The sequence below is a fragment of the Pleurodeles waltl genome, chromosome 5, assembly GCF_031143425.1.
Source record: "Pleurodeles waltl isolate 20211129_DDA chromosome 5, aPleWal1.hap1.20221129, whole genome shotgun sequence".
Classification (NCBI taxonomy): Eukaryota; Metazoa; Chordata; class Amphibia; order Caudata; family Salamandridae; genus Pleurodeles; species Pleurodeles waltl.
In genome coordinates, this window is record NC_090444.1 from 114521488 (window position 1) to 114533809 (window position 12322).

The 12322-nt window shown below is 43.2% G+C and overlaps 1 protein-coding gene across 2 annotated transcripts in view; it reads right to left on the reverse strand.

Annotated features, from left to right (window-relative positions):
• EFR3B (EFR3 homolog B) overlaps positions 1-12322 on the reverse strand; it is a 501803-nt gene that overhangs the window by 325735 nt on the left and 163746 nt on the right. The window lies entirely within an intron of this gene.

Consider the following 12322-nt stretch of genomic DNA (forward strand, 5'->3'; position numbering starts at 1 on the left):
CGTCCTTATCCACTCATCAGCAATTTGTGCGTGGATGGATGGGTGAATGGGTAAATGTGAGAATGTGTCAACAGCTGAAAGGTTGAATGAGTGCATGGATAGATGAAGAAATAAGTGGATGGCAAAATGAATAAGAGAGTCTATGATAGATAGGTGCATCTTCCATCATCTCTGATCGAGGGACTAAAAGTGTACCAGATATTCAGTACAGAGGACAATGGTCACTTCCAGGTTCTCATGGCAGAGAGGAGCAGAAGTGGCAACAACTCAGAAAGATCTGGAGGTAAGAAGGTTGTTTAGGCTCTTGAAGCAATGAACTGAGATAAAGATGGTGTCTAAAAAATTATTTAAAATATATATTTGAAGCTACAAAGGACAGGCAAAAAAGCCTTGAAAAATAGTAAAGTAATTTGCATACATATTTACATGATATTTCAAGTAATGGTTTGTTTACCAAGCGGATGTGTAAATTTTATTGGCGTAAATCTTCTTTCCGGGATGGCTCCTGCATTCACTAAACACTCAGGCCCTCATTAAGAGTGTTGTTGTCTCAAGACCGCCACACTAGCGACAGCGGTCAGACCGCCACAGACAGGGCGGTCCAACTGCCCTATTATGACCATGCCAGATGTGCCACAGCCCGACCGCCGGCACTGCCAGGTTACCACCTGTCAACAGCCTGGCAGTCGCTGCCCTGGGGATTATGAGTCCCCTTTCTGCCAGGCTTTGCATGGCGGTAGCCCCACTGTGCAAAGGCTGGCGGAAAAGGGTGCCGGGGGCCCTTGCACTTCTCATGCACGTGGCATGGGCAGTGAAAGGGGCCACCAAGGACAGCCCCTTTGCGCTTTTCACTGCCCGAATTACGGGCAGTAAAAAGCGAGACAGGTGCTGTTGTACCTATTGCACCTGATTCACTGCAACATTGCCACCGGCTTGATTACGATCCGACTTCAATGTTGTGGTGAGATTTCTGCTGGGCCAGCAGGCGGAAATGCTGTTTTCGCCCGCTGGCCCAGTGGAAAACTCCTAATGGGGCGGCCAGCATACTGCCAGCACTGGCGGTATGCTGGCTGCAGCGGCTTCGCAGGTCTTTGAAAAAGACCACCGAAGTCGCAATGAGGGCCTCAGTGCTATCTGCTGAAAATAATGCACTTCATGCACTGCAATGGAAACATTGTCTCGGAGGTAGGATGATGTACCAAAAAGCCAGCAGCACGAGCTGTGAAATGTGTTTTTTTAACTCTTCTGAAGCCCACTGCACGCTATGTTTTTATTTATTTTTTATAGAAGACTAGGGACAAAAGCCTTTATAGAAACCTGCAATGTAAAGCCAGGCCTACAAAGGAACCAGGAATTAGGTGACAGAAAGACGTACTTGTGGCGTGAACTGTAAACACATTTTTTAATATTTCTCTAACCACGTGTGGTCCTCTGGGCAACTGTTTACCATCCATGTGTACAGAATTCTAACAAGCAGTCTGCAAGTCTAAAGTTACATTGTATGGTCTAGAATCGCACAGTTGGAGGGCAACTTGTTTTAAAAAGTCCGTGTAGCAGCTTCACAGTGGGTCGAGCACTCAAGGCCGGGGTACATGTCTATTTTACATGCAGGAGTCAATCGTGTCCCAACAGTTGTGAATTTATTATGTGAATGCATTTTATTAGAAGAAAAAAAAACTATCACTTATTCCCATTTTTTCTTTTTTTATTCAATTTAGTGTAATATTGTAACAAAGCAACTGAAGAACATTGCAGATAATACACCCATCCCTGGCAGACTCAACTCCAGGCTTCCTGCAAGAGTTGCTCCTCACATTGCAATTACATTCAAGGCACATAATAGAGGTCCTCATCAACACTTATAGGGTGGGCTCTAGGTTTAAACTTAGTGACTATCTTAAGATAAACATCTATGTCCCAGTGGCCAGAGGCTTACACGCCTCACACCCCTCCTGCATTACTGCCTGAGCCCAAGAAAGGGAGCACACAATCCACCCCTGTACTCTCGATCGACTTTGAGACACCTTCATTACACTTTCCTTTTCCTTACACTCATTATATTGCATGATGCCCGCTAGCTTCCCACCCCTCCTCTGCCTTTTGGGATTATTTCTGAGATTCTTTCCGTGCCTACTCAATGGATTATGTGCCAGATGGAGTGAGAAATGTAAGTAATGTGTGGACCTTCACTGTCTTATTTTGACTTAATTTTTTTTTAATTGACTACTCCCCTTTCTATACCTACTTTGTGATGTGTACACAGTTTGATGCAATTCCCACAATTAGTAGAGAACTTTTTCATGAACTTTTTAGACCTATGTTAGGCGTAAAGATAAGTGGTAGAATTACAAATGCAAATTTTGAAGAGCGCCCACTAAGTTAGACTCCATGGGTTTTCACCTAAGTCGCATTAGCGTTCCTCAAGAGTTCACTCAACCGACCCCACCATTGGACCGCCCAGTGATGTAAACCAAGTGGATGTCTATGTACACTGCGTACATGGCATGCATTTACGAATCAGGAATGATCTATACCATGCAGACGTGAAGATGTTTTTCTAGGCAGAAGTAAGAGAAACAACTAGAAAACAATTGTGGCTCGGGTCAGTTTTGCTCGTGAAGAATACGGCACTGTGTAAGTCGGAAGGTTGAGAAAGATGGTGATGGCGACTCGTACATGTCGCTGTGGCCACACCGATGACTAACCTAACACCTTAGAACATCACCAGCACATTCCAAAGCAATTTGGATGAACCTTGGCCAACAGAAGCAGAACATGGAGGCGGAAAAAATTTGACGTTTCTGGGAAGCACTATAAGCCTTTACTGAAAGAAACTAATTGACCCAATACCTATCCAAGAGCTACACTTAAAGCTGGCATCGCTTTCAACCTAGAATGCATAGAGCCCCCATATAAGAGCAGCAAAATGTGACTGCAGCAGAGGTGCCAATCCAATTGATGAAACCTGGCAAGAAACATGACCCTGCAAACCAACAAATAGTTGGCTCAAAGAAAGCGACAATGAAAATAGCCCCAACTTAAGTGTAAAGTTTTTACTTCAGTTGTGTTGTTATCATATGAGGCTTTTTGAAGCATCAAAATAAGTCCTTTTGAGTATGCGTCGTAAGAAAGTTATCTTCTGGGGATCAATGCCAACAGGTCTGGCTTATGACTGAATGTGCTTCCTAACTCACCTGCAGTCTAGCAATGGTGTTGTACACACTTTATTACAAATTAACAGGATGGCCATATGTGCATGAGAAATCAACGATACACTGTGGACAATACCAATCCAAGATGGCCATCTGGGTTAGAAGCTCTGGATGCAGTGCACTGCAAATTAAATGAGAAACAAGCAAGCACTGACTGGGAGAGCAAGCATTGGCTGGGAACCTGCAGTACATTCTAACAAAAAAATTCAATATGAAAAAGAAGACAGGAAGAAACATAAGGGGAACTATAATGGGGGGACATGGAACACTGCAAACCCACAAGCCCTGGCACTGAAGCACACTGAACAGATTTTCGGGTGGTAGCCCTAGTTGTTGCCATTAAAAAAGCCCTCAGGCAGCATCTGAAGACACCTGCTTGGAAGCAGTGTGTGAAGGGAACTCAAACAAAGCAGTGCTGGACAAGCGCTAACCAACAGCCCTCCTATGAATGTATGTATATGTATTCATGAATTACGAATCAAGCAGGACATATAACAACACAGACATATAATGCACATATAGGACCTCATTACAACCTAAGTCACATCAACATTGCAGCCGGCTCGTAATAGAGCAGGCGGCAATGCTGATGTGCAGCGGGTGCAGTAGCACCCATCTTGCATTTCACTGCCCGACATTCGGGCAGTGAAATGTGCGATGGGGCTGTGCCTGGGGGCCCCCTGCACTGCCCATGCTAAGTGCATGGGCAGTTCAGGGGACCACAGGGGCACCCCGAATCCCCTTACCGCCAGCCGCCACATGGCGGTGTCTACCGTCATGAACAGGCTAGCGGTAAGGGGAGTCGAAATCCCCAGTGCAGCACTGCAGATTACGACTGCCGGGACCGCCATGGCGGTATACCGCCGGTCCCGGCGGTATTACAGTGGCGGAAGGGCCACGGTCGTGATAACGCTGGCAGTACCGTCAGCCTGTTGGCGGTACTACCGCCACTATAGGCCTGGCGGTCACCGACCGCCAGGGTTATAATGGGGGCCATAATCTATTTTCATCATTTGTTATTATTATTTTTTTATTAGAGACTGGCAGACAATTAAACCCAACAAGGACTCCTGTGAGTGTCTAGAAACAATTATCAAAGTGTCAAACATCTACCACCGTGGTTTACCAAAGGACATATTTAACAGCAAAACCGTTGACTACTAAACGATTTCGTGAGATTCTATGTAGCAAAATTCCTGTACACAGGGTTTAGCAGAGTGTAATAGCATTCCACCCTTAAAAGCTTATCAGATTTAACATGTGCGTTTTATAATAGATTATTTATCATTGGCTTATGACAAAAACCAAACCAGTCCTAGTGACCTGACCTTTCTCTCAAGGCAACCATCAGGCATACAGTCATAATAACATAAATATATACAAAATGACAGCAAAGTAGAATGCAACTCATCCTACCAGAGGTTGACAATGATAATGACAATGAAAAATGTCAATCCCAAGGTTTTGTTAGGGAGGGTAACCAACCACAATAGCTTCACCTACTACTGTAATCTGTGATTCTTCATGTTAAAAAAATGTCTGTCTACAGTCTTTAACAGAGATTAATAACAATCCATCACTGAGTGCCTATTGGCTTTAACATGCTTTTCACAATAAGTACTTCAGGCCTACTGCCTTTGTGGGTACTTTTCATACTAAACAGATCAGTTCTATAGCCTGGATCATTGGTTTATCCATAGGTAAACTACTCCTGATGTATTAAGTGTAAGTTTTCTCACAAGGTAAAGGATCACTACGAGCACTCTTTTTGAGTGGAAACACATGGCTTCTGCCCAATCAAATGAGGTACTCAAAATTATCAACACGTGGGAGGAGCCAAGACCCTTCTCTCGCTACTGTTCCTGAAAGATATTTTTCAATTGATCACATAAGGTAACTGACAGCTGCACTGCCCGGTCAGATCTCACAAATTCAGAGAGAGGGAGAGAGATGTGTTGACATGGGAACACATGCCTCCGAGACATACACAGGGCTGTGCAATGATAGATGGCTGTGAGGGGTAGTAAGCCATCTCTTCCGCCTATGCGGAGTGAGTCAGAGTGAGGCGCTGCTATTCTGGGTGACTTCCAGCCTCGGGGTGCAGCTAATGCTTGCATCTACCGAGAGCCTGCCTTGCCACCTCCACTCTGCGTGCATTAGTTGCTCTGCGGTTGGGGATGCCACGCATGCTCAGTTTAGCAGGGATCCGCTGCTAAAGCTCGTTTTTAGATTTGCGTTTTATCATTTAGTCATTACAAATCATTTCAACATATTTTATTCCGAGTCCAGAGCAACCAATCACATCATAATGCCCTTTGTAGACGAGCTATGTTTATCTTATCATTTCAAACAGAACTGCCATAGGTTTTTATTCATGCACTATTTTATTGTATTTACTTTAGATGTCAAGATAGTGTCATATCGCTGTGGCTAGCATCGCACATCACCACCACCTTAAAAAAAAAATGGAGAAAATTCGGACTGGACGACATGGAAAATGAGGAAATGTTAGCACTGCAAAGAACAAAAAAACACCACTGAGATAGAAATAAAAAAAAAATCAGGTTCAGGTTGGAGGAGGCTCCAACAACCAATCACAACCACATTAAAAAATATCGAAACATAATTCAAGTCGCCAGCAAAGGTACCAGGCACTAACTAGCCCTGTCATGAGCAGGTTCACAAGCGATTTAATGAGGCTTGAAACACAAGAAATATCAACAACCTTTACACTAATGAACTGGAGATAATGCGAATTAATAATGAACGTGTAACAAAAGTAGGAATATCAAATATGATTTTGCAGGGCTATAAAAACATTTTTGTTCGAATAAAGGTGTACTTCTGAGAGCTGCGAGTTAAATTACATGAGACACAACTCATTTTCTCAAAGTAAAAAGATGACTAACTTCACATTAACCCTCACAAAGTGTCCTCCGACTGCAACAAATAATCAACTTGTTGTAAGTAGCCTTTGTATTGTAAAAAATAATCTTAATTGTTCAGCCAGGGTTAGTGAAATCAGGGATCACGGAAGTGACGCGGTTGTGTGCGGGTCAGATGCAGACCGGAAGCATGCAAGTCTTCTCACAATGAGAAGTTAAGCGCTCCCTATCAGAGGTCAGTGTTTCTTCCGGTCCAGTTAAATGCCCTACAGACGCTGCAAGACGGACGCCTGGGTATCTGTTGCTCTGTCACAACCACAGAAGTACTTCTTTCTGCACACCTGGTTCCTCGCTTCATGAAACCACAGGTGCACACGCGTGCACAACAAAATAATTGAACATGACATAACTTAACATGTGATATCAAAGACAAGTCTCTGCCACAAAAGTTCATGTTCAGAAGTTGTTGAAGACCTTGCAGGCTTCCGTATGCAGGCATCACCTAAGATAGAGGCAGGATCTACAGGGCCATACCAGAAGGTTAAGGTGACTTTTACAAGTGCCGGTAACACAACATAATATAATAAGAGGATGTACAATTAGCATCTGACACTCAGAAGGTGGTATGGAAAGCAGATCTACAGGGTCTAAATTTTACCAGAGATCAGCAGATAGTGTAAGAGGCACCAGAAACTGCTGCCATTGGCTCGTTTTCTGACAGCAGCCGATGTGTCCAGCCAACCAGTGAACATTAACGAAACAAAGCTTTTTTCTCCAGGAAAGAGCAGATCACTGACACTGTGAGAAGTAATCCTAATGTTGCCTCTAAAAGTTAATCTGCTCTGGCCCAGGGGGTAACCTTTTGTGTAGTGGGAGTTACTTCTGATCAGTGAAAATCATGGTGAGCTACTCAAGGCTAAACAACACACGCATTGTTACCAGACACCCTCACGACCAGCTTCAATGAGTTTAGGTCTAATGTCCATGAAGCCATGCTACAATAGCTTGAACAAAACACTTGGAATGGGGCACTATGACAGGCCTGCCATATGTGTCAGTTACAACGTGGTCTTTGGAGATGATGGAACACATGTGCGAATGAATGGCATAAATGTGTATGGGTGACTGAGAGCCTGGGTTATATGTACCTGTAGCACAGGACATACATTTTGCCGTACGTGGCACAGCTACATGTATAACACAAACATACAACCATTTTTTTAATGGAAGAAATTTAAAGTGCAGAATAATGTTCTGCAAAAATATTCGAAATATGAAAGATTTTTCTGCACTTTAAATTTCTCCCATTTAAAAAAACAACTGTATTTTCCCGTTATACATATTGCACAGTGTCTACTGGTCACTGGAAGCAAGAACGCTGCTGTTTGTAAACGTGACACTTTGAAATGGGAGAAAATTAAAATGAAGAGTTAATTTAATCATAAAAGGTAACATTTCATTTGATTTTTCTCCCAATTAACAGCTTTAAGAAACATCATTTTGTTCTCATGCTCCAATATTGAGTTGACAAGGACTTTTATTTAAGAGTTAAATACCTCAGTGCTTCGGTTTTTCACCTCTGTGTCCCAGCCCAAGCCTGGGCCATAAATCTGACTGAGCACTGCTCATTATCAGGCCGTGCTATCTGCTGCATGACGATAATAATATAAAATAAAAAAGCCTTCCCTTAACCTTAAAAGGAATATGTGACCTTGTTCTTAGTTGAAAATAAACTCAAGGCTTCAAGCTACTCTAAAGGTACACGGCAGCTGCTGGTAGCTCCATGGACTGGCTGGAGACACCGGCTCTGACCTGTATTGCGATTCAATGAAGATCTTTCACCAGTAGCACATCCAGCATGGCATAGCCAACAGGCTTTCAAATAAGTATCTATATCTTTTTCAGATCAAACTACGCAAATTCTACATGTACCTTGCCTACTGTTAGCAATCAAGAACAAAGATAAAGGTCCCCCATTTCAAAACTATTTTCAGAAAATAACAAATATACGGAATGATGGAGTCTACTGGAATTCAAAGAAAGAAATAAAACAATAGAATTTCAAATTGTTGATTATGTTGGTTCAGTTGAATCATTTAAAACAATTGACACTTTGATTCTTTCAAACTATCTTATTTTTCGGTGGTATGAGATTCAGGACATGTCTGGGCAAAGCCTTCCTGCCACAGGACAGAGCAGAGCATTTGAACATTCTTCTGTCATCTTTAATGATCCTGACATTGGGCTTTAGCTTACAAATAAATGGATGTTCTGGGGCAGTGGGCAAGGCTGTATCTGTATACATAGTTGCTGTAACTGCACAGGTTTTGGTCCACTCATTCTCAATCAATAGAAACATTGGTACCGATGACATCAGAGATCAGATCACAACTCCTGCAGTGGTTTATCTCAGAGAATCTGAGCAAGAAGATGGTAATGCATTTGAATCTTACAATAATTTTGATGACAGACAAATACCAGCACCTTGAGTTGGAAAGCAACTTTGAGAACTCTTTCAGCCCTAGAGAAGCGGCTTCCCAAAGAGTCTTACAGAACATCCAATTGGGGAAAGGCAATGGCATTATATGATGCTGTCCTCTAGTTTTATCCTCAGGTCGATCAAAGCAATGTATTGGGGAGATCAGACAATACAGTGACATATCTGAATCACCAAGGAAGCACTCACTGAAAACATTGAAAAAGGCGGCTTTGTTGCTGGGAACTTGAGCAGAGTCTCATCTGTTGATTTCGCACTTCACATCAAGATCTGGATAATGTGAGAGAAGATCAGCAGAGTGTGCACACCTTCACAGGAGATGTGTTTATCCAGACAGATTTTTGTGAAGGAGTGCAATAGGTTTGGGACACCAGTGTTTCATCTCTTTGCATCCAATAACAATTTTCTTCTCCAGAAGTTCTGTTATCAGTTTCCGGAATAGGGAGCGTGGGGCAGATGTCCTTTGGGTGAATTGATAAACAAATTGTTACATACCTTTACCCCATTCCCGTTGATTCAAAGGTTGCTGCTCAAAATCCAGAGGGAGAAGGCAGAGATAGTGGTGGTGGTGGTGGCGGTTCCATTCTGGCCTCCCAGATCATGGTTCCCTCTGCTCAAGTCTCTGGTGATTCTTCCTCAGTGAGTTCTACCTCACTATCCTTCCCCTCTATGTTATTTCAATCACCTTGTTCCTCTCAAGCTCAATCTATCAGTTTGGAAGTTGAAAGGGTTTCTCTTCAGAAAAAGGGCCTTCATTCTTACTTAGCTGTGGCTATCCAGGGATCCAGAGAGCCATCTTTCAAAGCATATTCTACGCATAGTGCAATATTTCACAGATGTTGCTCATCTCAAGCTATTTCACCGGTCTCTGCTTCTTTATCTGACATTCTTCAATTTCGGCTTGATTATTTTCCCAAGAATGTCTGTTTCTAGCTGAAAGTCCCATTGGTTTGCTATTGAGGCTTTTTGTGACTTTGACAGTATTTTTCGGGAAGCAGCTACCTTAGTTTATAGACTTTACAAAGTTTTTCTATTTCTAGACCTTCAGTATGACCCTCTTCTCCTCTTTGGGATCTTCTATTTATTCTAAGAACTCTTCAATGTCCTCCGTTTGAACATCTCCCTGTTGATCTAAAATTCCTTTCTATTACAATGGTGTTTTTGGTAGCTATTACTTCATGTCACAGAGTGGAGCAATTATCAGCTTTACTTTATAACCCTCCTTTTCTTAGCTTTATGGCTGTTTAAGTAGTTGTTGCCCCTGGCCGTCTCTACAGGCCTCTCTGCCAACCTTTTTGCCTTTTACCCTCCACTTTTTGCTAAATTCGTTTTTGTTGGCAAAACAGCCTTGTGCACTTTAGCACTACTAACTAGTGCTAAAGGGATTGTGCTCGCTCCCCTAAAACATGGTCAAATTGGCTTTTCCCCACTTGGCATATTTAATTCACCTGCAAGTCCTGTGTAGTGCAGTATACCATATGCCCAGGGGCCATAAATTAATAGCTATCAGAGGACTGCAGCACCGATTCTGACAACCACTTAAGTAACCCTTCAACATGTCACAAAGCTGCCATTTTTGTCTGACTGCAGTTTTAAACTCCCATGTCAAGTTGGCATTAAACCCCCTTGTCAGGCCTTAATTTCCTTTTTATTATACATATATAACTCACCCCTAAGGTGGGCCTTAGGTAGCCCATAGGGCAGGGTGCTGTGTAATTAAAAGGTTGGACATGTATGTTTATGTTTTACATGTCCTGGTAGCGAAAAACTTCCAAATTTGTTTTTTTGGCTACTGTGAGGCCTACACCTACCATTGGATAACACTTGGAAGTCTTTATTACACCTAATAAGCTGTATTTTCCAATCGGGACTAGGTGTCATATTTAATGTCTATGAAATTGTAATGACAAACCCTCTTTAATGGTAAAGTTGTTTTTTTCACTACAGTTTTGAAAATGACACCTTTAGAAAGTTGGCATGTTCCTGCCCTTGGCCATTTTGTGCCTGTACCCTGTCTTGGATCACATGACTGGGTGTAGCTGACAGTTAAACTTTGCGAATTCCACTCAGACAGTCACATGATAGAGAGATTGGATGTGTCTGGATGGGCCATCTGCTGGCAGGATGGGGCAGAGCTGAGCACAGCCCCACCTACAACTGAATAGCCTGTGCTCTGCCTTCACACAAAGGTCCTACCAACCCCACACTGTTACTGCAGCCAGCTTGGAGCCAGGGCAGGGAATTACATGCACTTCAAAGCCACTGTCTAGAAGCTTCTTCCACCTTCCAGAACCAGGGCACTGGGATATAAAAAGAGGACCTCAGACACCAACTCTTCAGTACACTTCTGGACCAGTGGACACTCTTCCATTAAGAAGGACTGCTGTGCTGCTGAAAGGACTGCCACTCTGCAGAATTGCTGCTGTACAAGACTGCCGACCTCCCTGGATTGCTGTCCTGTTTGGCCGGCTGCTACGCCAACTTCTGCCTGGGGACAAGGACTGGATCTTCAACTGTCCCAGGACCTCCAGAGTGACTCACAGAAGCTAGTTTGATGGCCTCCTCTTCAGAGCCACAGGGACACAAAAGGATTACCCTATTGTGAACCCGCACCTAGACCCAGCCTGAGGGAGTCATGACCTTCCAAGGGGTGCCCCTCCAGTCCTGGAAACTTGGAAGTGGTGCTGAAGGTGCCCAGGTAGCCCAAATCCAAAAGTGGGGACTTAAAAAAAAAATCTGCCTAAAAACTGCACTGAGAACCAGGAAGAGACCGGGACCAACCTGCTCACCTATCCGTCCGAGGTGCATTGCCAGTTGGATTGTCTCTGCGGCTTCTCCTGGTACATTCTTCACCGCATTAGCCTGTCCGTTTTCAGAGGTCCTTTGCCAAAGGGGTATCTGACCTCATGGAACTCTTTTCGGCTACAGCCCTCTGCCTCGCCGGAGATTTACAACTTCCGTTTCGATGGTTAAGTCTGAATGTAGAAATCTTCACTGCAGCTTTAGCCCAAAGGTATCTGGTGATGGCACTCACTCATCTTTCCCTGCTGAACTTTACCTTCTCAGAACATTTTTCTTAAGAATTTATCTAAGCCGAAGGTAAACACTAACCAGGACCTATCCATTTCTTGTATCCGAACCGCGCTCCATCACAGTCGGATGTCTGTAGTTGGTGCTTTGATCTTTTAGGTGCTTGTTTTTCCTAAAAACTTTAAAAATTCATATCTCTGGTTCTACAGATTGGATTTCTTTGTTTTGGGTGTCAAATGATTTGTTGAAATGTACTCTATTGTTCTGAATTGGTTTGGGTTTTTTGTGTAGTGTTTTCACTTTATTACTGCTTTTGTGCTACATAAGCAGTTTACACATTACCACTCAATTGACTGCTTTTTTTACCCAGCTACCCAGGGATAAGCACAGTTAATTAACTGTCTTTTTGTGGTTCACCCTGCAAAGGACTGTGGCTGTTGCTTGAGCACATCTCACAACCCACCACAGTCCACCAAAAACCGACTTTCTAACAGTAGGTATTAGGTCTGACTGTTTTTGTTCCTAAGGTGAATTATGTTTCTCATGCATCTCAGGAACGTATTCCTCCTTTATTCTTTGCTTCACCTAAGTCTGAAGAAGGATAATCTTTGCACTCACTGTACGTTAAACGTGCATTATCCCTTTATCTCGACAGGCCCAGGGACTACAGGAAGTCTAACAGTTGATTTGTCACCATT